General features: G+C 46.8%; 1 protein-coding gene across 2 annotated transcripts in view; it reads left to right on the top strand.

The window, feature by feature from the left end:
• The window catches only part of LNPK (lunapark, ER junction formation factor), a 646,398-nt gene that overhangs the window by 333,838 nt on the left and 288,089 nt on the right, over positions 1-24,471 (top strand). The gene's annotated exons all lie outside the window — the stretch shown is intronic.

Genomic DNA, 24,471 nt, shown 5'->3' with positions numbered 1-24,471 from the left:
ATCATCCATGGGCCACCTTGCTACAGCTAAAACCCCCGAAATATCAAAGGGCGCGGGCCCTATTGAAATCCATGCAGATATTCATACTGACAGATGTAGTTTGCCCAACACGGTAGATCTATCAGTGTCTCATCTCTTATCTCAATCCCAACTGAGTTTGGACTTAGAAAAAAACCCGGATTTAGTCACTATTATTACACCCGACGATATGAGTGCTAGCCAGCTGAGGGGTAAGAAGGAGGTTGCCATCCCCAAAAAACTCAAGCTAAAAAAAGTAAGGGGAAGGGGCAATCAACTGCAAAAGACCAATGGGGACTCTGTTCGAACCCTGCATACAGAACATGTCTATCCCTGTAACGTTGCAACTGGAGAGGCCTTGAGTATAGAGAATGCAGAGGCTTCGGCTAACTTGACCCGGAAAAGTGTCATTGGTGATGAGGTGGCCTCCTCACTCCTATCCAAGATAGGAGACCTTTTCAAATTTTACCTCTCGCCCATTGAGACAAGACTATCCCGTATTGAAAGACAGCTAGCCGACCTATGTGTTTTGTCCAAAAAGCAAAATACTCCGGGGGCTCAAAAAGTAGGGGGAAATAAACCAATTAGTAACAAACCACCTGACCATGCTACTAAAAATCCACCAGCATTAGTGACAAACACAAATCCCAAGCCGGCTTTAGTCCCTACGAAGAAAGCTGCATCTAAAACTAAAGCTTGTGCCAACCCCCCCCCCCCCCCCCCCCCCCCCTCGAGTGGGGAAGACCCGATCTAGGGCACACACACCTCTCAACCAAATGAGAATAAGAACGATGTAGGGCCAATTAAGAGAAGAGCGGTGAACCTACCCCCTGAGGCAAGTCCCTACATGGTAGTTATGACGGGGGTTCCGGAATCGGGTGACGCCGCTGAGGAAGCAAACTGGTCATTAAAAAACAAGGTCCAACATTGGCTAAACTCAAATCGGCCTCTACCACCTTACCGGTCAAGTAATATCTTGACGGTGCGCAGGGTGATGTGGGTGGGACATGAGAAGAAATCCCTACAGGGTGACTGCATCCTAATTAACTTTGCGGATCCCCACATCCCCAGATGACACTCCTATTTTTATCCATATAGCAGCGGATCAACACTTGACTGGGATTGATAGAAATTGGTACAGAACAGGGCATCGGGAATGGGGTGGTGACTGGGGGATGTGGGGTGTGCAGCCCACCACGGAGCTAGCTTTCAGGGACAACTGGGGTGGCATTACCACCACAAATAGGTTTAACTGCCTGGAGATGGTAGATTAACGGCCATAATCCACCAGCCTATTAAACAATGAAAAAATGGATCTTATAGCCTCAAAAAAAGGAGACAGTGGGTTTGTAAATGGTTGCGCTGTTCTCTTAGATATGCCAATGGTCAAAGATAAAAGTGCAGCCTATACGACTCCTGGCTCGCCATCTGCAGGATTAGATAGTACTGTAGTACTGCCGAATCAGTGACTAACTCCATTAGTCATATCGAAGGAAATAATCTCGCTCTGACTTGCTGTACTCGCCCAGTTGTAGCGGAAGAGGTCGCTGGAAAAGCAGTTGGGGGGTGGGTATTGTGACTATATCTCAGCTTGAGGCCACTTTTGAGGCAAACCCATCAGTAGTACCAACTGTCCTCCCATTGTTTGATCCTAGGGGTAGGCTGACCCTTTTATCTTGGAATATAGCGGGCCTATCTAGTAAAGTGAAGGACCCTGACTTCCTGGCATTTATAGATAATTTTGATCTAATTTGCCTTCAGGAATGCTGGGAATTATCTGAGATACATCTGAATGTTTTTCACACCTTTTTTTATTCCAGCACAGCAGACTACTAGGGGTAGGAGCTCAGGTGGGTTATGTACTTTTATATCCAACACTGCCAATTTATCAGTCAAATGCACACCTGTCAAGGGTAACAACCATTATTATCAGATACTAACACTTGCGTTGGGAGGAAGTCAGCATACCACCTTGATCAATTTTTATAATAACATTCCAGGTGAACATAGGAACAGGATAATGGATGATTTAAAAGCAGATTTGAGTAGGGAAAGTGGCACAGAGCAAGAGGGAAGGTCTTCTATAGTGACGGGAGATTTTAATTGTCAGCTCTGTCCTCTTAGTAATTTTGATATATGTGGTATGGTCAACCTGAAGGGAGATCCCTGTGCTCATTTTGAACACTCTACGTTTGGGAATCTATTGAACAGCTTGCTATTTGAGCTTGATTTAGGTTTCGTAAATGAGCTTTGTGACCCCCAAGTTGAGTTCTCACCTACTTTCATTGGGAGGGGTTTTAAGTCGGTGATAGACTTTATGCTGATCACCACAAGTTATCTCTATAACGTCCAATCGTTTACCCGAGAGGACATTGCTCTTAGCGATCACTTTCCTATTGCTGCAACTTTCAGTAGGGGAGTGGGCGAGGCCAAGGATCCAACGTAGCAGAAAATCTATATAATCATGGGATCCACTTAAATAGAACAAATGGCTTCTCAATAAAATGGTGTAGGTTTATCCCAAAGGATTCCTGCAAAGTGTAGTAATAGGTCATCTCCCTGACTTTATGATTTGTCTTGCGGAAAATCCTAACCCTCATGAGGTTATGGTAGCTTTCCAGAAAATTAGCGCACAAATTAGCAGCAAATTGACCGGGATTGCCTGGGGGAGGGGAGGCGTGGAGGGGGGGGGGGGGGAGGGGGAGGGGGGGATTGGATAGCTTTAAAGTGAAGGGTTGGTTTAACTCAGATTGTTCCAAGGCGCATGCCCTTCTGAAAAGAACCTTTAAAATCTGTGCCAAGAATTCCTCTAGAAATTAAGTCTGCCAGAGCAACTTATAAACTTGCCCTGAATAAACGCTAAAATGAATTGAAAGAGACTGCGTGGGGTGAACTGCTTAAGGCGTGTGCATTAAGAGACAATACTGCCTTCTGGAGAGCAGTTAAGGCTCCTTTTTTTGTGGAAAGCAGCTGCGACACGATCGAGATTGCCATCGAGAAGGCGGTTTGGGTAAATTATTTCACCGAGCTCTATAAAATAGACGATACTGTCAGTTTAGCTAGGATTAACACAAATGAGCATGCAACCTTGGAGTCTATTTCCCATGGATCATTCCCTTTGGATATAGCCTTCTCCTTAGCAGAGGTGGAACTGGCCATTGTAGAAAGTTCTAACAGCAAGGCCCCTGGCCCAGATGGGATTCCCATTGATATATATAAGGAAAATACCGCCCTATGGGCACCGCTCCTGACTAATGTGTTAAAGAGTTTTAATAGTTGAATTTCCGTCCACTTGGCAGGATGCAATAGTAGTGCCACTTTTAAAAAAGGGCGATCGTAACGATCCTAAATGCCTCAGGCCTATTTCTCTGCTTGACTCCCTCATGAAAGTAGTTGGTCGAGTTATACTAAATAGACTGCAGGGATGGGCCAAGAATAATGACATCTTATCTAAACTTCAATATGGGTTCAAGTCTGGTTTGGGTACTGTTGAGCAAGGACTTAACTTAGCACTGTTGATCGGTAAATATAAGACTGCCAAAAAGGGAAACTTATTCATGACATTTGTTGACCTTAGTTCAGCATTTGACTTTTTAAGTCACGATGTTTTGTGGGACACTCTGTTTCAGCTGGGAGTGGATTCAAATATTCGTAATTTTTTAATGGAACTATACAGAGGGGCAGGGGCAAAGGTGCGTCACGGTAAGAAAGGTGAATGCACAGAGAAGTTTCCAATAATGAAGGGTGTTCGACAGGGATGTATCCTGGCGCCCTTTCTTTTTAACCTTTATATCCATAGTGTAGCAGACCACCTAACACAACTGGATGTAGATTATCCTCTAATCAATGGCACTGCGGTGCCTATTCTACTCTACGCAGATAATGCAGTAATTATGTCAAGAACCCAAGTCGGCCTCCAGAAGGCGTTCACTAGATTCTCAGGGTATATGGGAGCTAGGGGCCTAAAAATAAATACAGGGAAAACCTTCACTATGTGCTGCTCATCCAAAAATAAGATTTCATGCTACACTTTTTTAGAGCAGTCAAAGATAGGAATAACGAGTACTTTTTCTTATTTATGGGTTGTTTTTAACAATAAAGGTACATGGACTACTGCTATCACTACCAGGTGCCTAGCTTTCTCTCGTGCTATTGGGGCATTAATGCAGTTCGAAAATAAGCTGGGTGGCAGGCCCGTATGCATTCTGCTTGACATTTACAAAGCTAAGTGTGTATCGACTGCCATGTATGGGGCCGGCATTTGGGGCATCTCAGATTGTCAGGAAATCCAGGTAAAGGAAAATAGCTTTCTCAGATATTTGTTAGCCGTTCCTAGGTCTACCTCTACCTCAACCTACGCCTGCCATAAGGAACTTGCCTTGGTCTACATCACTGATCTAATTAGGATCAGCCCAGTGCTGCTCTGGCATAAGATCTGGACCTACACTGAAACTGATCTTAACAGGGCGATCATTGAAGACTGTATGAGGCTTGAGGGGTCTAAAAATATTCAGTGGCTTTCCTATGTCAAGGATTTTTTTAACAAATATAGGACATCCAGAATTTTATTATACACCTTTACTGATAACTTCCATGCCCAAAAAAATCCTCAAAGAAAAATGTACCTCTTTTCTGGCTGATCAACGTTGGTCAGTCGAGGGAAAGAAGGCTTCTGTCCTCCACCATCACTCATTATTGCAGGAGCATGGTCTGCAGCTTTATCTGCGCCCCGAGTTGGGCAGTTATGATAGAATGCTACTAGCACGACTGAGAATGGGTAACTTCTTTAGGATGGTTACCTTCCCAGCCTCAAATGACTGGTGTAAAAACCTAATTAACTGCCCATGTGATGACCTTTCTGTGCAGTCTACCATTCATTGTATTCTTTTCTGTAAATTGTATGGGTGGGGAAGGACAAGATACTTAATCCCCTTGTTAAAGCGTTGGGGTTTAAGGCAGTGTAGACCAGCCCTTTTTAAGATTTTATAACTTCAGGATGAAATAACTATCATTACTGTATCAAAGTTTTTAAAATTCATTATTAGATGTAGAACTTCCATGTGCTAATGTATTTCTGAACTGCTCTGGGCACTTTGTGTAAATAGTCTGGAAATGTATTGATGTAGTCGAACTGTATTTCTTTGTTTTTTAACCAAATCTGATTTTAATTGTTTTTAATGTTTTTATATGTGCTTTTATGTTTTTTTAATGAAATCGAATAAAGCTATCTTTGACTTTGACTTTGAACTATGAGAAGCTTAGAAGTTAGATATTGAAGATTCCTTGGAATGTCTGTAGAATATTTCTTTTTGTTTAATATCTTTAGCCAAGTAGTCCAGGAAGTTTTATTTCTAGATTTCTCTTTGCCACCTGACTTAATATCTGATCCCTGTTGAAATATGTTAGAGCTTCCTATAGAATGTCATGCGAGGAGACTGACGTCCTGTTTGTGTAAAAGAAAAAAAGGAACAATTTGCGTACCAACTCGTATAAGTCTGTGTGGCGATGCAAGGAAGGAAAAACTCCTTAACTGTAGGGTTTGCCTCACTTCGGAACATCCTTGGAGGCCTGTCCCTTAAACCACTACTACAAGTCATGGCTGCTAAACACGCCCCGTTCCTGTCATACGGCGTGGAGACTGAGGGACAACTGATAAAATAGATAAGCTCACGGTAGGGACCTATCGTCGCCTATTTAATCTCCCTAAACAGGCTTTGCCAGCACATATTCAATTAGAGGTTGGCCTCCAGAGACAAAATATAAATGGTCTCTGGGCTTTTCTGAAATTCTGTTCTAAACTAAAAACATCTTAACTCCACTCTGATGACAACCGTATTGCAGGCTGTAAGCGACCCTAGAAATATTGGCGGCCATGAATATTTTAATTTTGCCATGATCCCTTTTAGTGGAGAGCAACTATGTATTTTACCCCCCTCAAAGTGATTTTATAGAGTGATTAACGGGACTAGTAAAGTGTCCTCATTAATGGATAGAGAGGCTCCGCAAAAAGATCACACGCTTGGATGGTAATTGCATCTTATGGCCATCTAAAACCCCAGAACTATCTGCATGGGTTTTAACGGTTTAAAAGTAGAATTAAATCTTTTGAGCCACCGGCTAGGCAATTTTCAATTTCGTAGTAATTTCCCAGCTTGGAAAAGGGTGGGTAATTCAATGTCATGTCGCCTCTGCAATAATTACAGAGAAGATGTTTGTCATATAGTGTATCGTCCGGCTTTATCAAGAGAAGGTAGATGCCTGCTAAGAGTGTTTTAACGAATATGTCGTTCTCACATGTCGTCAAGCAGTAATAGCTGGTTTGTCGGGAGAAGATTTATCGTTTACTGGTAAATTTCTAAAGTTCATTGAGGTAGCAGAGGGTAAACTTGCTAAATGCGTATAATAACGATTTACAGTGTTGATCATGCTATTAACCCTCGCTCAATCCTAGGGGACAAGATAGACTGAGAGTAAGGGTTTCCCGCCAGATAAATGCTGTGGTTGTAGCTACAAGGACATTTTTTTCTTTTTTTTTGTACGTTTTCGAAGGTAAAGAATCATAATGATGTTTACAAATATGGGCACATAGCACTTTAAAGTTCTTAAAGAAGTAAGTGGGCAAAATAGATAAAAGCCACAGAATGTATGGAATAATTTTCTTTATGAACTTTGAAGTAGTTTTAAAGTGAATTTTAAGAAACCGAGGATCTGTGACAGGCACATTGCACTTTGTTGGTTCTTTTGCACAAATTGAATTGTGGATTAACTCTCAATAGTGTAAATAGGACATTTAAGGGGCTTTGGGTTTATCAGGTGCAATAAGACGTTATGAAATGTTAACACTTATTAAATTTTCTATGCAGTTTTTGATTTTTTAACAAAGGTTGTAACTGTTTTTTAAAACTATCTATTTAAAATGACATTTAGTCATGTGTCAAAGGGGTTATGTAAGAGTGGCATATTGTAAGTTTTAAATAACTGAACAATAAAGTACCAATCAATCCATCTTGGCCACCTGACTTATCTGATCCCCGATTAAATGTTTTGGAGCTTCCTATAGAATGTCATGCGAGAACAGCGGCGTCCTGTTTTTGTATTGGGGAAAAAAAAGAAGTACCAATATGCATTCTAATTCATATAAGTCTGATTCTTTTTCTAACATTTTGTTCATATGCTATGAGAAGTTTTATGTTTGGAGAAAGGCGATCTGTAGTGAGATGGTAAAGTGAATGTGATTAGTGATCACAATTGTTTCAATCAAAGATGGTAACGTTTTCTGAAGTAGGCTACTAATGATCAATTATCAAAAAAACTGCTAGGGCAAGAAAAGGGTGAAGGGTTTACCTGTGCGTTGTGTAATTTCAGATGTCCACTAGGAGATATTGCTAGTGTGGGTGTTTAAGATTGACCTAACTCGAGGTACTTCACCATTAGGAACCTAAATATTTATGGCTAATAGTTCTGTCACCAAACAGGAGTCTGGTAATTGACCATCTGACTTTATTATCCGGTTCTCAGTCAATTATGGATCAAACTTAATTTTCCAAAATTAAGGTGATGACTTAAATATACTTAGCCACATCCTAAATGGAACACCTCTAGGTCCCAAAGAAATGGCACAGCAAAATACCACATTTAGCAGTCTATTTTTTCTTTATCCTTTTTCGTTTTTTTGCTTCTTACACTTTATCACTCTTTTTTTCATTCTTTCATTATCGAAGTAAGTATATACACTGTTGCAGTCCGCATGCAAGGAAAAAGACATTTCCTATATATACTTAGATCATGCTGCAGAGCACATCCGATGGTTGACCCAGCCACAGCACATTGTTAATGCATCTTGGTATTCCTCCAAGAAACCAAAATATGATACAAAGTCTTTTTTAAGATTATTGCAATAATCTGATATTATCTGTCTCTTCAACGGGTGGTTAAGGCCTTTGGTGTTAAGGGAGATCCGTTTCGAAGGAGTCTTATTGTAGCAGGTGTGCATTATGCCTGCGCGGTAGCATGCTTGGAGACACTACCTCACCTGGTCACATGATGGATTGGAGAGGAAGCGTCTAAGAAGACATCTGTTAAAACTAAAGCTACACAAGGGGTTGAAGCTCCGTTATTGGAGGGAGAGTACATGCAGAGCCTGTAATGCTTATTAGCAGGAGGATTAATACGACAACACTCGCAGAATTAAAAAGATTGAAAGCCGGAATCAGTCAAATACCTGACCACCATTGGGTGGTGAGTAATACTCAAGAGTAAGGTATGGTGGAAGTAAATCTAGATGGCAAGTGGAGGTATATGGCCTGATCGCGGCACATTAAACAACTAGATGTAAAGCAGGTCAGTAGTTCATTTCACTCCACGTAACTTCCTCATTCAATTTGCTCATGTGTGTTAGGCAGAAGATCCAGTTATTTCCCTTCTAAAAAGGGCACCTTTGTTCATCGAGAGGTTTGCCTCTAATACAGTCCATTGTATGTTGTTGGCAGAGTGTCCTTGGGTTATAAAGTGTGTGCACATCTTAGTCCTTTTTGTCTGACCACGAAGTTGCTGTTATGTTCCATGATGCGTGTTTTGAATGATCCAGCGTCATCCCAATATATCTTTTAGGAACATGCCACCATGTATATAAGTTTTATTTCTTTGGTAGTGGTAGTAAAACTACTGACAGTACATGAGCCACAAGGGAAATGTTCCATCACTGGGGGTAAATACCAAAGCATCCTTTGGTTAGCTCTGTAAGGCGTGCATGGGCTAGGGTGTGTGAAAAAGGTCATGGGCCCGTACCTTTTTCCAAAGTTGCCTGGCGCTAACCGCCTCTAAAACCACTCAAGTTACCAAACAAAGAGGCTGGCGCTGGAGACTGGAAGGCAGGAAACAGAAGTTTTATTCCGACGGAGCAGAACACATCAATTCAGACAACAGGGTATCTTCAGAAGGTGCTCTAGCCGCATCTCTGAGGCCTGGCCTCTTATACACCGGTTTATGATCTTTATTACAGTTTATTGCATGTGGCACATTGTCGTAAATACTTTGAAGTACGGAAAGGCATCCTCGGAATCCCCGCTTCTGGCCCGTTCCCACACACATTTACAGTTGAAGTCCCCACCCCGGTCACAACAGGTGATGATTGTCGCGCAGCTGGACATTCCGCCGATCCACGGAATGTATGTGGTGGATCGGATCTCATGGGGTGGGGGCTTTGATCAACTCGTGGATCCTTTGATGGGAGAAGCTTCCTACTGTATGGGGGGCAATAAACAGCATCCGCAGGGCCAGGTGGCGGCCTGGGAATGAGTAAGACAATCGGGCACAGAGGAAAGGGGGTTTCATCAAAGGACCCGGGATCATGAAAGGAATGGAGGGAGGTGTTGAGCTGGGAACAGGATGGGGTTCCGAGGCAGGGTTGCGCTGAAGAGGGTTTATGGCCCAAGCATGTGAGAGGGGGGGGCTGTCAGCGCGCGGGGGATGCCGGCGAGGTCAGGAGAGAGAGAGAGAGAGAGAGAGAGACGCGCTGGCTGTTGGCGATGGGCAGAGAGGCCATGGTATTTAAAATGGCTGCCGCTTACGCGCACGAATTGACTCAAAAAGGGAAACAAGATGGCGCCGATAATGTTGACACTGCAGACTAGATTTTAACAGTCCTCCCTTTTCAACATATCTAGCCAGCTTGTCTAATCAATGTCTATCTGCATCAGATTCCTAACCTCGACATCATACAGTGCTCTCATGCGTTCTTTTTCAACGTCCACAGTCTTAGGGCAGATACAATTCGCACATAGTGAACACAGAGGTGGCAGGCATTGAATTCCTAAGCAGAACCCACATATTACAACTACAGGAATTAGGATAATAGTAAACAGTCTCCAGCCCCAGTTCTTAACAGTATTCCAAAACCATCCACCAAGCGACCATTCTTCTTGCTCCTGGTGAACTTCTGAGGAGAGTCTGTGGAGAGGTTTGATGGCTTTGTACACTGAGGGTGAATTGTCCGGTATAAATGTACAGCAGCTGGACCCAATAATGCGGCATGCTCTACCACGATCCGCTAGAACCACATCTAGAACAAGGCGGTTCTGGAGAGCCACCAAGCGGACCGCTTGAAGCTCGGCTGTATTTTTGGCAAGGATGCCAGCTGTGATGTTCATTGTTGTCTCGACTGCCTGAGTCAAATGTCGGATGGCACGGCTGTTTGCCATCGGGCCCCAGAGCGGAACAAGTCCCTTCATTGCATCGAGGAACTGTGCTCCTGTAGAGTCGGCTTGTTCGATGTCCTTGGCTTGTTTTTGTCTATGGTGATTCGCCGGAGCCACATAGGTCGGAGGAAGGATGAAGGAGATAAAACAGGTGCCCCCCCCAGCCTTTGGGGAGCCAGGTGTAGGCTTTTGTGCCGCAAACAAAGTACATGTTTGGAGAGGATACAAAGGAAGGCGGATCGGTGGAGTCCAAAGTTCTGGTGATGCGGCAGGCACTGCGGCCCACCAGCTGTGTCCCAAGCCCTTCTATGCACATAAGGCCTGTGACGTTGATGACGGATAGGACCACAGTCAGGGTGGCAGCTGTTCGTTTCCGAAGGTAGGAGAAGGTGGGTCTGGTCGGATTGTTAAACACCTGCATTTCAATTCGTTCTTTGACAGGGATGTCCATGTGGATAGATTCGTTGGAGGTCTGCGGGCAGAAGTGTGTCTTTGTTTTGTTTCGCCAGACCTCATGAAAGAAATGCGTCATAGTTTTGCTGGAGGTGGCATTATCCCTATAGCTCTCTTGCAAGAGGATCAGCCAAGCAAGGCAGGAGCCGTGAATTGAGAAGGGTGAAGGGATGAAGGGTATCTAATGTCCAGTGGCGTGGGGTAGCAACCCACAGATCCAGCAGTTGGTGGCATTGGTGGCAAGACTGTGCTGGTGCAGCAGTTGCACGAAGGAGTTGTTCCAAAACTCCTTTCGCCTGTCTTTGAGTTGGGGTGAAAGAGAAATCAGATAATGTTCCTTCATGGTGGTAGGCTGTGCAGTGGTCAAGAATGTCTCATGAGCGGGTGCGCTTTCTTCCACAATCCAGAGGGTGGTCATGAGGAGGAGGCAAAAGAGGATTGCGATAAAGAGTGCAATTGTCTTTGAACTGTGGATTTTGTCAGTGTTTTGGTTTCTGTAGTGAATCTTCGGGTGTCCGGTTGCTTCCATCATCTTCTTATCGGGCGCTTCCATCATCTTCTTATCGGGCGCTTCCATCATCTTCAAGGGAGCTCAATAGCAGGCAGAACCAAAGACCTCGTCTGGCTTTCTCTCCTGACAGCCTTTGTAGTGTTAGGCCACCGATCTGAGAATTATGACTTAGTCAATGGTTTACTTAGCCGAAACTCCCTCCTTTTGTCGCAGGTTATACCCTTCTCTGGATGGCACTGTGGGGTCCGGAATCTTTGCTAGTTCGAGTGTCTCTGTGTCTGGATAGCAGTTCAGTGATGGTCGGTCTTGGTTCAGGAGATCTTCCTGGGTAGTCACGTCTTCGGTCGTCGTCGGAGTCTGGGGGGATCCGCTTGCAGTGGTGCGCATGTACCCAGGTCCGTTTTCCTTCCACTCGAAGAGCTGTTCGGGTGGTGAGGAGGACTTGCCAGGGGCCCGTCCACCGGGGTTCCAGACTCTTGGCACGCTGGAAATTTCTTATTAGCACGTAGTCCCCGGGTTGCAGGTTGTGTCCGGGACCCCTGGAAGCGTCAGGGATGGCATGCAGCACCTGTTGGTGAATGACAGACAGAGTTTCAGTCAATTTATACAAGTAATCAGACATTAGGACGCCCGGGACGTCATGAATGGAAGTCGCTTTTGGTGCAGACCAGACGCTCATGGGTCGGCCGAAAACGACCTCGTAAGGTGTCAAGTGGTGTTTGGTGGGGGTGGAACGCATCGATAGCAATGCCAGTGGGAGAGCGTCTGGCCATTTCAGTCCTGTGGTAGCCACTATCTTAGCTAGTTTTAGTTTTAGTGTGGCATTGTGTCGCTCAAGTCCAGCAGACTGGGGGTGGAAGACTGCGTGGAACTTCTGTTTTACACCCAGCCCTTTCAAGATGAGCTGGATAACTTCGGCTACGAAGTGGGGGCCATTGTCGCTCCATAAAGTTCGGCAAAGGCCGTAGCGAGGGAAAAATTCTTTTAATAGTACTTTTGCAGTGGCCATAGCAGTGTTGTCACGGGTTGGGTATGCTTCCACCCATTTGCTGAATGCACACACCACAACAAGTATGTATTTCAGGCCTTGGCATCTGTCTAGTTGGATATAGTCCATCTGTAGGACTTCAAATGGGTGATTGGGAACCCCAAACCCTCCCCGGGGTACTACAGTTCCTTTCCCGGGGTTATGTTGCAAGCATAGTTGGACCAGACGTTTGGCGGAGTCTGATTTTGTCGTTGTGCCAAACTCTGGAGACAAGTTCGTTCATGGGGGTTGATCCTATGTGTGCAGGGGAGTGTGCCATAGTCAATATGGGAATCGGGAATGAGTCAGGTAGCAACCATTTGTTCATGTCTTTTATCCGCCAGCAGCCTTCGTCTTTCAGTCCCACCCGTGCCCATTCAGTCAATTCGTGTTGTGAGCTAGCCATTTGAATGTCCCTAATAGTGTCCCTAGCGTCTGTCCATTTCTCTGCTTGTGACCTGGGCACGTACATGCATGTCGTCCTATTCTCAGCTGTGGTCCGAGCAGTGATGTCTGCTAGTGCATTTCCCTGTCAAATAATGTCTACCACTTTCTTGTGTGCCTGGCATTTGATGACCGCAAGTCGTTTAAGGAGAAGGACGGCTTCGATCAGGGCGGAGACTAGATCTCCATGTAAGATGGGGGTGCCGTGTGAGGTCAAGAATCCCCTCTCCTTCCAAAGGAGTCCAAAATGGTGAACCACCCCAAAGGCATACTGGCTGTCGGTGTAAATGTTTGCTGTGGTTCCTGCTGCTAGGATGCATGCTCGTGTCAGGGCAATCAGTTCTGCTCCCTGTGCAGATCGTTGTGTGATGCGGGCTGCCTCTACTACAGTTCGGGCCCTGGTGACTGCATAAGCAGCTGAGGTGGTGCCATCGGGGAGTTTGATGCAAGAGCCGTCCACCCACAGCTCTCCGTCAGGGTCAGGAAAAGCTGTGTCTCTGAGGTCGACCCTACTCCTAGTCTGTTCGTCCGTGAGAGTCACACAGTCATGTACAGGGGACACATTGGGATCGTTTTCTGGTAGGGGCAACAAGGTTGCCGGGTTCAGTGTGGTGAATCTTTTCAGGGTGATTTGGGGTGCAAGCAGGGTCAGTTCGTATCCAGTCAGTCGTGCACTCGTCTGTTGTTGCGTCTTAGTCTGGTTCAGGAGGGTGTCAACTGCATGGGGTACTAATACCGTGAGGGAATTCGAGAGCACGATCCCCTCACTTTGTCGGATAGAGATAGCAGCGGCAGCTACAGCTCGCAGGCAAGGCTCTGGCTACAGGGTCCAGAGTGGCAGAGAAGTAAGCGCACGGTCGTTGCTTTGGGCCAATGGACTGGGTCAAGACAGATAAAGCACATCCCTCCCTTTCGTGAGTGTAGAGGGAGAAGGGCTCCGTGTAATCGGGGGTTCCTAGGACAGGGGCCGAACAAAGGGCATCTCGTAGTTCTATGAAGGAGGATTGGCATTCAGGGGTCCAAGGGAGTGGGAAGGGGACATCTTTAGCTAGCAGAGAAAGCAGCGGTTTCACAATGAGACTGAAGTTTGGCAACCACTGCCGACAGAAGGAGGTGAGGCCTAGTAGGGAGAAGACTTGGTTCTGAGTCTTAGGGACAGGGGTTTCAAGAATGGTTTGGATCCGGTCGGGAGTAAGTTTCCTTCCGTCTTTGGACAAAAGGTGGCCTAAGTAAGTGACCTGGGGTTGGCAGAATTGCAACATCTTCTTGGAGACCTGTGGCCATTTTCCGCAAGGAAGTGCAGGAGTTGAATGGTGGCTGTGACTGCTAGTGGAGTGGTATCGGCCGCCAAAAGGATGTCATCGACGTATTGTATCAACACCACTCCATCGGGTAACTGGACTTCATCCAGTTGTCTCTTGAGGGCCTGACTGTAGATGCTGGGGCTTTCTGTGTAGCCTTGGGGTGCTCGACAGAATCTATATGAGCGGGCTTTTAGGGTGAAGCCAAAGAGGTATCGGCTGTCTGGATGGATGGGGATAGAGAAGAAAGCATTTTTGAGGTCAATGACAGTGAAGGTGGTGGCAGTAGAAGGAATCAAAGTCAGGATAGTGGTGATGTCTGAGACCACGGGGTACTGGGGTACAACTACTTTGTTGATCTCTCGAAGGTAGATGATGAAGCGGTACTCTTTCTCATCTCCCTCTCCTTGTTTCTTGATGATGGGCAAGATAGGGCTGTTGCAAACATTGCTAACCACTTCCTCTACCACTCCTGCGTCTATCAGTGACTGAATAATCTTTACCAATGCCTTCTCGCCCTCTGGCGATATCCGATATTGTGGAAGTTTTGGGAGTATTGCATCCTGTCGAACAGTGATGTGCACTGGTCAATCATGCGTCCTACGTCCGAATCTGTCTTTGCCCACAGATACGGAGGGAGAGTGTCAAGTAGGGACGAGTCAGTGTCAGTGATGGAAAACATGCGTCGGGAAGGGCAATGTCTGAGCAAAATTGGGTTGTCGTAGAGGAAAACTCGAACTCCGTCTTGTGAACATCTAATAGTAGCTCGGAAATGTTTCAGCAAGTCAAGTCCCATAATGGCATCAGGGGTATTGGCGGAAAGCAAAAATGTTGTGTCAGTTGCGTTGTTCTCTAAGTCGAAGGAAATCGGTGTGGACAAAGGGTTAGTGGAGGGCGTTCCATCGAAACCTATCGATGTTACAAGCGAGCCAGACAAGGGTGCCCTTGGAATCAATCATTTAGATAACGCACTACGTGTCGCGCCAGTGTCTACCAGAAATGGAGATTTTGTACCCAGGACCTTAGCGGTGACATAAGGACCTTGCTGGTCAACATAGAGCTCGACTGGATCCCTCCCTTGCCCTAGGCAGTCCTATGCGAAGTCGCGGGCATCGTCAGTCAGACTGTTGGTACTGGTTCTGTCGGGGACGGTCAAATGTATTCGGTCTGTTTGATCTATCGTTATTCGTGTCATTCGTGGATCCCCGTTGCTGTCCTCTATTTCTCGGTCCACCCGCTATGTCCTTGGGGGTCCCTATTTCTGTTAATCTCCAACAGAACCGGACACTGGGATTTCCAATGGCCAAATCCTTTGCAGAAAGCACACTGGTCCTCGCTAATGTCTCTACGTCCAACATGGGGTGTTGGGGTGCGGTCTTTAGGGGGTGCGTTCCTAGGGACATTTGTCTGAAAGTTCCCTTTGTATTGCTCTTGTCCTACAGTCACCCCTTGCAACTGAGCAATCACCCTTTCTTTTAAATCTTTCTTCTTTTTCTCTGTCGCTCTATCGTTTTCATTTTTCTGGTGCTCGTAATATTGGGCCATCTGGAGGATAGCCGCGGGTTTGGAGGCTGCCCAACTACTCTCGCTGTCCTGCAGTTTCTGAGAGACCTCCTGCGACAAACCCTTTACATAATTCTGGACAAACAGATGGTGTCCGGTTGCAGTGATCATGTCCTGGCCGCTGTAATCGGAGAACACCGTTTCAAACCGGGAGAAGTATTCCGATACGTCTTCCTGGGGTTTCTGACGACAGGCCATTACTATCGACCAGTCCACTTTCTTTTCTGGGATCAGGGTTTTCAATTTCTGTACAATTTTGTCTGGAAGTTCTAAAATGAGTTTCAAAGGCTTTTGTCCAGGTTCTCGTTGCCTATCTATGCCATCGAGTTGTGACCAGGTATGTCCGAACAGCTCAAGGTTGTCGACTTTCCGGATTTGCTTCCACACATCAGCTGGCAGACATAACCCGAAAAACAAGTCGATGTCAGCCAGGGTCATAATCGTTGAACCTAGGGCTGTACCTAATTCAGTATAGAAGGCAGTGGGGTTTTTACGTAAATCGGGCAGAGACTTCCGGAACGTCAGAATATCTTGCCGATCCCATGGCTGATAGACCCAGTTGTACACTACCCTCCCTCTTGCATCTTGGTGGTTGACGTCATCGTCTGTTCCCAGACCTCGTGGGGGAACCCAGTAGGGGGCAGCCTCTCTTATTGGCATCATGGTGCTAGCTCGCTCAGTTCGTGATTCGGTTGCTACGGGTGTCGTAGGTTTAGCTTCCGATTCTTGTTCAGTGAGATTGCGGAAAACCTCAAGCGTACGCGTAAGGAGGTCCGTCACGTCACACTCGCCCTCAGCCCCGATATCTACCTTTCTATACAGAGTAGTTAGGCTCTCGGGACCTTTATCTCGATATCAATCCTCATACGCATTCAGGGCATGATAACAGTCGTACGGCAAAGTGCCGTCTGTGGCTCCCTGCATATGAGTTGAACATATCCGTGATGTGCTCCCCATTCTCCTTTCTTTCTACCAGTGTACTCACTACCTTGTCGATCCCTGCTCGCTCATCTTTGCTTAACCTGTTCGTTCTTGTGGAATCTGTCTTTCGGGCCTCTGGGTCATCTAACACTGTCGCTTGTGCTGTATCTAGTACAAGGGGTTCGGCCGGCGCGGAGGCCATGGGGACCGAAGCTCTGGTACTACTCTCGTCTGTGCTTGAGGGTAGTGGGTGCTGTGCTAAGGGTTGGGAAGGGGCATATGGAGGGGGCATGTAGATGATCGGAGGACCTAACAAAAGATCATCGTTGGCTCGCTGTTTCGAGGGTAATTCAGGGTAGAGCGTAGAGGGCGTTCTAACTGGACACTGGCTTGATGTCGCTAATTCTTGTTTCTGTTTGGCTTCTTCTCTCTCCTTAATCTCTTCTTCTAATTTCTTAGCAGCTAGGTGGGCTGCCTTTCGCAGCTCTTTTTCCAACCTACTTTCATTTCTCTTTTTATATTCTGTTTCTTTGCCCCACATGCCGAGACTATCGAGCATAGTGGGCGTTGTCTTGTGTTTCCCAAGGGCTGCTTTTAGCGCGCTTATTTTATCCTCGTCGAAGGATCCTATCAGTGGCCACTGACTTTTCTGATCCTTCGTATATTTATGCCACAGCTTGCTATAAGCTATAGCGATCAATCCATGCTTCATAAACATGTCCTTATTAGGGGTGCCTTCCAGTGGAGCTGGATGGTTCATCTCTAATAAGCGGTCCGGGCTAAACAGGCTACCAATCAGTGGGGAGAAGATAGGCATGACTGATTACAACGGGGACAAAAGTCTGCACTACCTATCTTTTCACTGCGTGCAAAGACTAGACAGAATATTTCTATTCTTCGTTATTTGCAGGCGGTGAATACCTCAAAAGAACCAATATCGAACAGTCAATGTTCGGTCAAACAATCAATGGGGAGAATAAGTAGGCACGACTGGTTACAACGGGGACAAAAGTCTGCGTTACCTACCCTTTCACTACCTGCAAAGAGAGAACCTGTTCTTCCCTGTTTGCAGACAGAGAATCTCCAGAAAACAATCCGCGAACAGTTCGGGCCAAACAATCAATCAGTGGGGGAGGAAGATAGGCACAACGGATTACAACGGGGACAAAAGTCTGCGTTACCTATCCTTCACTACCTGCAAACCTGTTCTTCTCCGTTTGCAGACAGCGAATCTCCAAAGAGAACCAACAATTCAAAGAGTAATACTAGTATTTTCCAAATCAAACAATCATTTCGCAATTTGTCGTGTTACACGACCTTACCCGGACCGCATGGACAGTTTCTTGTCTTCCGAATCCAGCGCCGATTCGTCCTCTATTCTTCGTGACCATCGCGGCACTCCTGATGGTTCCCAGTCAGGACCGTAGATCACTCGAGAGAGGTCTGTTCGGAACCAGTGAAGTTTGGATGATCGGCTGTCAGACGAGGGTCTATCGGACAGGAGCTCTCCCGATCGTTGCAGTCGTTCACTCTGTCGTCAGGACCTCTCCCACTGGACCCACGAGTCGCTGATGGGCCCCACGTTTGGGACGCCAATTGTGGAAAAAGGTACGGGCCGATGACCTTTTTCAAAGTTGCCCGGCGCTAACTGCCTCTAACACCACTCAAGTTACCAAACAAAGAGGCAGGCGCTGGAGACTGGAAGGCAGGAAACAGAAGTTTTATTCTGACGGAGCAGAACACATCAATTCAGACAATAGGGTATCTTCACGAGGTGCTCTAGCCGCATCTCTGAGGCCTGGCCTCTTATACACCGGTTTATGATCTTTATTACAGTTTATTGCATGTGGCACATTGTCGTAAAAACTTTGAAGTACGGAAAGGCATCCTCTGAATCCCCGCTTCGGGCCCGTTCCCACACACATTTACAGTAGAAGTCCCCACCCCGGTCACAACAGGTGATGATTGTCGCGCAGCTGGACATCCCGCCGATTCACGGAATGTATGTGGTGGATCGGATCTCATGGGGTGGGGGCTTTGATCAACTCGTGGATCCTTTGATGGGAGAAGCTTCCTACTGTATGGGGGGGCAATAAACAGCATCCGCAGGGCCAGGTGGCGGCCTGGGAATGAGTAAGACAATCGGGCACAGAGGAAAGGGGGTTTCATCAAAGGACCCGGGATCATGAAAGGAATGGAGGGAGGTGTTGAGCTGGGAACAGGATGGGGTTCCGAGGCAGGGTTGCGCTGAAGAGGGCTTTATGGCCCAAGCATGTGAGAGCGGTGGGGCTGTCAGCGCGCGGGGGATGCCTGCGAGGTCAAGAGAGACGCGCTGGCTGTTGGCGATGGGCAGAGAGGCCATGGTATTTAAAATGGCTGCCGCTTACGCGCACGAATGGACTCAAAAAGGGGAACAAGATGGCGCCGATAATGTTGACACTGCAGACTAGATTTTAACAGGTGTACCAACATGTCTTTAATGTTAGGGGTGTATTTGAAGGCAAAATGAGGTGGTGGTATTGTCACGTTGCCGGTCTGTAATATTCCCCAATGTCTTGATGATTTTTTATATTGTGTTCGAGCTAGTGCGCATGTAGTTACATAGGTTAGTATGTCTCCTTGTGGCATTGTGTGTTGTTCCAATAGGGCATCTCTATTATTCCCAGCACTTCTTTTGGCAATTCTGACATTGTGGGGGATATTCTTGTGCTGCCAGATTATCATAACGTATTTGTGTCTGTGTCCTAGTCTTGTATGGCACTACAACTGCAGCGTAGTCCTAAAAATTGTCCATAAGGGAGGTTGTCCGGGAGTGCTTTCGGGTGGTGACTGCTGTATAGCAGAAAACTGTTGCAATCAGTCGGTTTTCTGTAATTGGTAGTGTTCAATCTCCCATCCGACAGACCATGATATCTAGGCATGGAAGTTGGTAGTTAGAAATGCTACTGGTAAAACATAGATAGGGGTTTAAAGTGTTAACCCAGTCACCAAAGGGATTGCATGCAGTCCTAGCTCCCTTCCAAAAGATAGAAATGCCAGTATATCTGCACCAGAGGGATATGTTGGTGTATATAGGGTTGGATTCACGAAAAATCTGGTTTTCCTCAAAGGCTGCCCTGTAAAGGCATGCTAGGCTTGGGGCAAACATAATCCCCATCAAAATCCCCTGGGTTTGGTGATAGTTGATTGGCCCTCACAGAAAACTTTTTTTCAATACTAGGACAACGCGCCACACTCCATAATAAAGCTTACTGGGGTAGGTGACGTCCATTCTTCAGACAGTAAGGAATTCACAACCAATTCTAATGTAGAACCTTGAAGAATGCTTCAATGTCAAGTGGGACTAGTAAGTCAATTTGGTAAGTGGCATTAGTGTCCTCCATGAGCATTGGGACATCTCTGGTGTCCTGCGAAATGAGGGAGTGTTTTTACCAAAGGCTGAAAAAATGTTCAAAGAACCTTGAACTGGGCTATAGTAAAGAATCCATCCCCAATACAAAAGGCCTACCAGATGGTGCATGGAGCCCTTTATGGATTATGGGGAGAATGTAACGGTAAGGGGTCCAATGTTGGTTGCGTAATCACCACAGTCGATACCCCCTCCCCCCCCCCAAATGACAAGCACAGTGTTAAAAAGTAGCATTACAACACACCAGTCCCTCCACAGTACTAGGCACAGCCATTCAGCCAACAACCCGAAACTGGGCAGGTGGCAAATGTCCCTTATCCAAGAGGGGATAACTGAGAGAAGAAGAAAGAAGAGAAATGATATAGAAAGAATAAGTGGAGGAGCAATTGCATTCAATCATGAAAGGAACATTTTATCTACGCCCCACCCCTCTCCCCACTCCTCATGTCCTGTCCCACCCCTTCCTATCTCGCTAACAGTTGTCAGTGACTTTAAGAGTTATAACCATCCCTTCACGTCTAGAGGATAATCAATGCCTGACCCCCAAGTCAGGCCAGTGATGCCAACCCGCCGAAGTGGCTCCGCCAGGACCACCCCAGCGCCACACCCTGCCCAGGCTTTCCGCCCTATTGTCAGACTCCCCTTGTTGTGTCTAGTGGATTTATGTGGGCCCAACAGTCTCCGCCCGCCATCTCCAGAGTCCACCGAGTTGTCTGCAACACCCCTTCTACTGATATGTTTGGTATAGACCCCAAAAAATCTTTGGACGACTTGTGGGGGCAAGCAGCTCACTGTAGTGTTTGGATTGTGTACAGCAATAAAGCATATTGTGCGCCCATCGTTTGGGTGTGGGCACCGGTCCTCTCATCCAGCACAATGCCACCACCCGCTTGGCCATGAGCATCCCCATATCCACCAGTCTGCGCGTTGCAACTGGCAGCCCCCTGGAGTGTCCCAAGAGCGCTAGCGCGGGATCCGGGGCAAGGTCAGTCTCAACAATCTTGCTCATCTCGGTGAAAATGTTTTCCCAGTACTCCCAAACCCTCGGGCACTGCCAAGCTAAATGTAGGAAATCTACCTCCGGCACGTGGCACCTTTCACACTCAGCCGATTGGCGGAGACCATATCTGTGAAGTCTCTCTGGAGTGTAGTACACTCTGTTGAGAAATTTGAAGTGCACCAATCTGTGCTTACCGTTTTAAGATATTCGCCTGGTATTGTCACAACAGTAGCGCCACATGTCGTCTATTGTAACTTGTAGGTCCGTTGCCAGGCCAGCCTAGCCTTTGTGAATTAGTGCTATCTATGCGACATAGCAATTTTGTATAAATTGGTCACCAGTTTACGAGGTGTCTCAGTTTTTATTATGTAGGAAAGTTCGGGGACATCCAGTGGTTCTGCCAAATCGCCACCCAGCTGCTCTAGAAGGGCGCTGCGCACTCTGTGGAACTGAAAGCGTAGTAGCAGTGAGGCCGCCCCCACACTCCCATCCACCTGTTCCCAGTACTTAACCTCATCCTGGAATAAGTCCCCCATGCACCGAATGTTAAGCTTGTGCATGGCTTGTATCACACCCTTATCCCCTAGGGGGGTATAACCATTAGGCACACTCCACTGGCATAGCCAGTGAATATAGCAGCGCCCCTCCCTGCAATTGTAGGAGGTTGTGCCATGCATGATTCGTCGCCGTGCTAGAGTCCAAAATCCCAGTCCTGTGGTCCACCGGTGCGAACACAGTTGCCGGGAGCGGGAGTGGGTCAGCGAACACCTTTTCCATCCAGACATGAGGAATACGTGCATCCCCGTGCACCCAAGTGTGCATATGTGACGCCTGGGCCACTCTGTAGTAGTCAGTTTCAGGAAGAAAATTTTAGGCAGGACGATCGGGATGGTAGCGAATAAGAACAGCCTGGGCAACACCATCATTTTTATTATGGAGATATGACCCATGAGGAAAAGCGGGAGCCTGATCCAGGCCTCCACATCGTCCTTGAGCTTACTAAAGGTAATCCCGTAATTTTCATTGAATAGTACCTCTGCATCAGTGTGGAGCCCTACACCCAAGAATCTGATTGATTCCGAGGTCCACTCTAGCAGGTACTCCATGTCAAATCGGAGAGTTACCGAGGTGAGAGGGAAAGCTAAAGATTTCGACCAGTTTACTTTCAAACCTGAGAAGGCTCCGAAGTGTACCAACTCTCTGAGCATAGAAGATAAATTGTTTTCTGGGTCGCGGATATATAATAGGCTGTCCGCGTACATAGAGACGTCTATACTGTATGCTGGGAAGCCAATACCCTCATTGCCGCGGTACTCGCGCAGTGCGCACGCCAACGGTTCCGCCACAAGAGCGTACAGCAGGAGGGACAACGGGCAACCCGGTCTAGTCCCCCTGCCAATTGGGAAGGAGTCCGAAACCAGGTTGCCTAGTCTCAGTCTGGCCCTGGGTTTGTGATGGAGAGAGCCTATCATTTGGAGGAACGGCAGACTCAGCCCCATCCTCTGCAGCACGTGTCACATAAAAGGCCACTCCACCGAGTCTAAGGCCTTTTCCATGTCTAGGAACACCGCTATGGCCTTCGTGTCGAGCCTTACGGGCTGCATAGTGCCGAGGACCGTGAAGATATTATACGTTAGATTTCGACTTGAAATTAAACCCGCCTGTTCCGGCGCGACAAGCAAAGGGGCTAGGAGTTCCAGGCGGTTCGCTAGCACTTTGGCAAAGATTTTTGTGTCGACATTCAGCAGGGAGAGGGGTCTGTATGAGCCGCACTCACCATTTGCCTTACCGGGCTTAAGAATGGCTACTAAGAGCGCTTCTCTCATGGCGTAGCATGCTCCCTTCCACGCAAATGTCTTTGAACAGCGTTGAAAGGTGCGGTAGCAATTTTGTCCTGGAAGGCTTTATAAAATCCCACCGTGTGCCCATCTGCACCGGGGGTGCTGCCCGATCGTATTCCGGCAAGAGCCTCAACTATTTAGTCTTTTTCTATTGGTAGCATCAAATTCCCTTTGAGTATTGGTGAGCATAGGCTGTTCTATATGTTCCAGGTAATCTAGAATTTCGTCGTCAAGGTCTCCACACTTAGAAGAATATAAATTTGTGTAGAAACTGCTAAACACCTGTGCGATATCCTACCCGTCCGTGAGGACAGCGCCCTCCTCAGTCCTTGGCTTCGTTATCTGCTGTCTTCCCTTCCGCCCCTTCAAAACCCTCGCCAGGACTGAGCCAGGCCTTTCACCCTCCCCATAAGCTTGGGCCGTCCCATATTTTCCCATGTGCTTCACTTCCCTGTCTGCCTCCTCGTGATATTCAGTCAAGAGGGTCTTATTCCCTCCGTCTACCGCTACGTCCGGGTGCGCCCGCTGTCGTTCCTCCAACCGCGCTAGCAGCCGTTCCAGTTCCGACAGCCTGCGCCTGATGGACTTAAGCACCCCCGAGTGCTTGGACATGGCGATACCCCGTATGTAGACCTTGAAGGCCTCCCATAGCCAGAATGGGGTTTTCCGACGTTTGTCGAAGAGGGATACTTGTTTACATTGAAACCGTTGGGTGTTTTCCCGATCCAAAATGGCGGTTGAGCTCTCGCGGGAGTACGCGAGGGGTCGGGGGAGTACGTGAGGGGTCGCGTGAGTTGAATTATAAACTGAGCCGGCGTGTGTAGCCTGCATGAAGGAGACAACACGCTCCAGAGGCCCTGGTCAGTAAGATGGGAGGGAGACCGGGTTTGATGTTTCCTGCGGCGCAGGTAAAAAATTTGCTATTTACTGGCTGAATTTACATGAAGGTGTTCAGAGGATATAACCCTGTGATTAGCCACCACATTTGCAGTTAGTCTAGAGCATATAGGATATATAAAGGCGGTATCACCCAGGGTGTAATACGGCACTAGGAGACTGTACCAATCCCTTCATGATAAAGAACTATGCCGAGGAGTTTTTGAAGCATAGGCAGTTGAGAGACGCATTTTAAAATATGGCTGGGTCAGAATGCACGGTATAGCTACAAAATGGGAGTGTTGCATTATAGGACAGGTCTATACCAATAGAAGTTTTTAAAGATAAGAAGTGGCTATGTACAAGATGTGAAAGACCCGCTGTGGCTACATCTGTATGAGAATACCAAATAGATTGTTTCTGCTTTTTAGATTCATGTAACGACTGAAAGACCGAATCGAAAAGGAGGACTCGCATGGGGAGTCTTTCATCATTTCATGTACCTCTAAGCTGGTAGGAAACACGGTGGCTTATTGAGGGTAAATAATCCTATGGCAATATTTATGGAATTAAGAGAGGAGATAGTGTCACTAGAAGAATGCCTAATGGTGTGTCTATTTCGGTTTTTATATTTGTCGACAGTTTTTTAGAATGATGTGTCCAACCTAGGTTCTGTGGCAAAGTCTGGCCCTGAAGAATCTGCCCAAATAAACGAAAGGCAGTGAAACATGTTGGCATTCAGTAAGGGTATGCATTAATAGCATCCCACTTGACTTTTTACTTTTTACTTTTGACTTGGTTCACTTGGTAAAGAGTAAAATTGTTGCGAGTTTGTAAATCCTTGTCAATTTTAATCACCTTTTGCCACAACGTGGAGTGATTTGTTGTCACTTCACTATATGCACTTCTAT

Source organism: Lissotriton vulgaris, chromosome 2_1, assembly GCF_964263255.1.
Source record: "Lissotriton vulgaris chromosome 2_1, aLisVul1.2, whole genome shotgun sequence".
Taxonomy (NCBI): Eukaryota; Metazoa; Chordata; class Amphibia; order Caudata; family Salamandridae; genus Lissotriton; species Lissotriton vulgaris.
The sequence above is the reverse complement of the archived record's forward strand: the minus strand, read 5'-3'. Positions and strand labels throughout refer to the sequence as shown.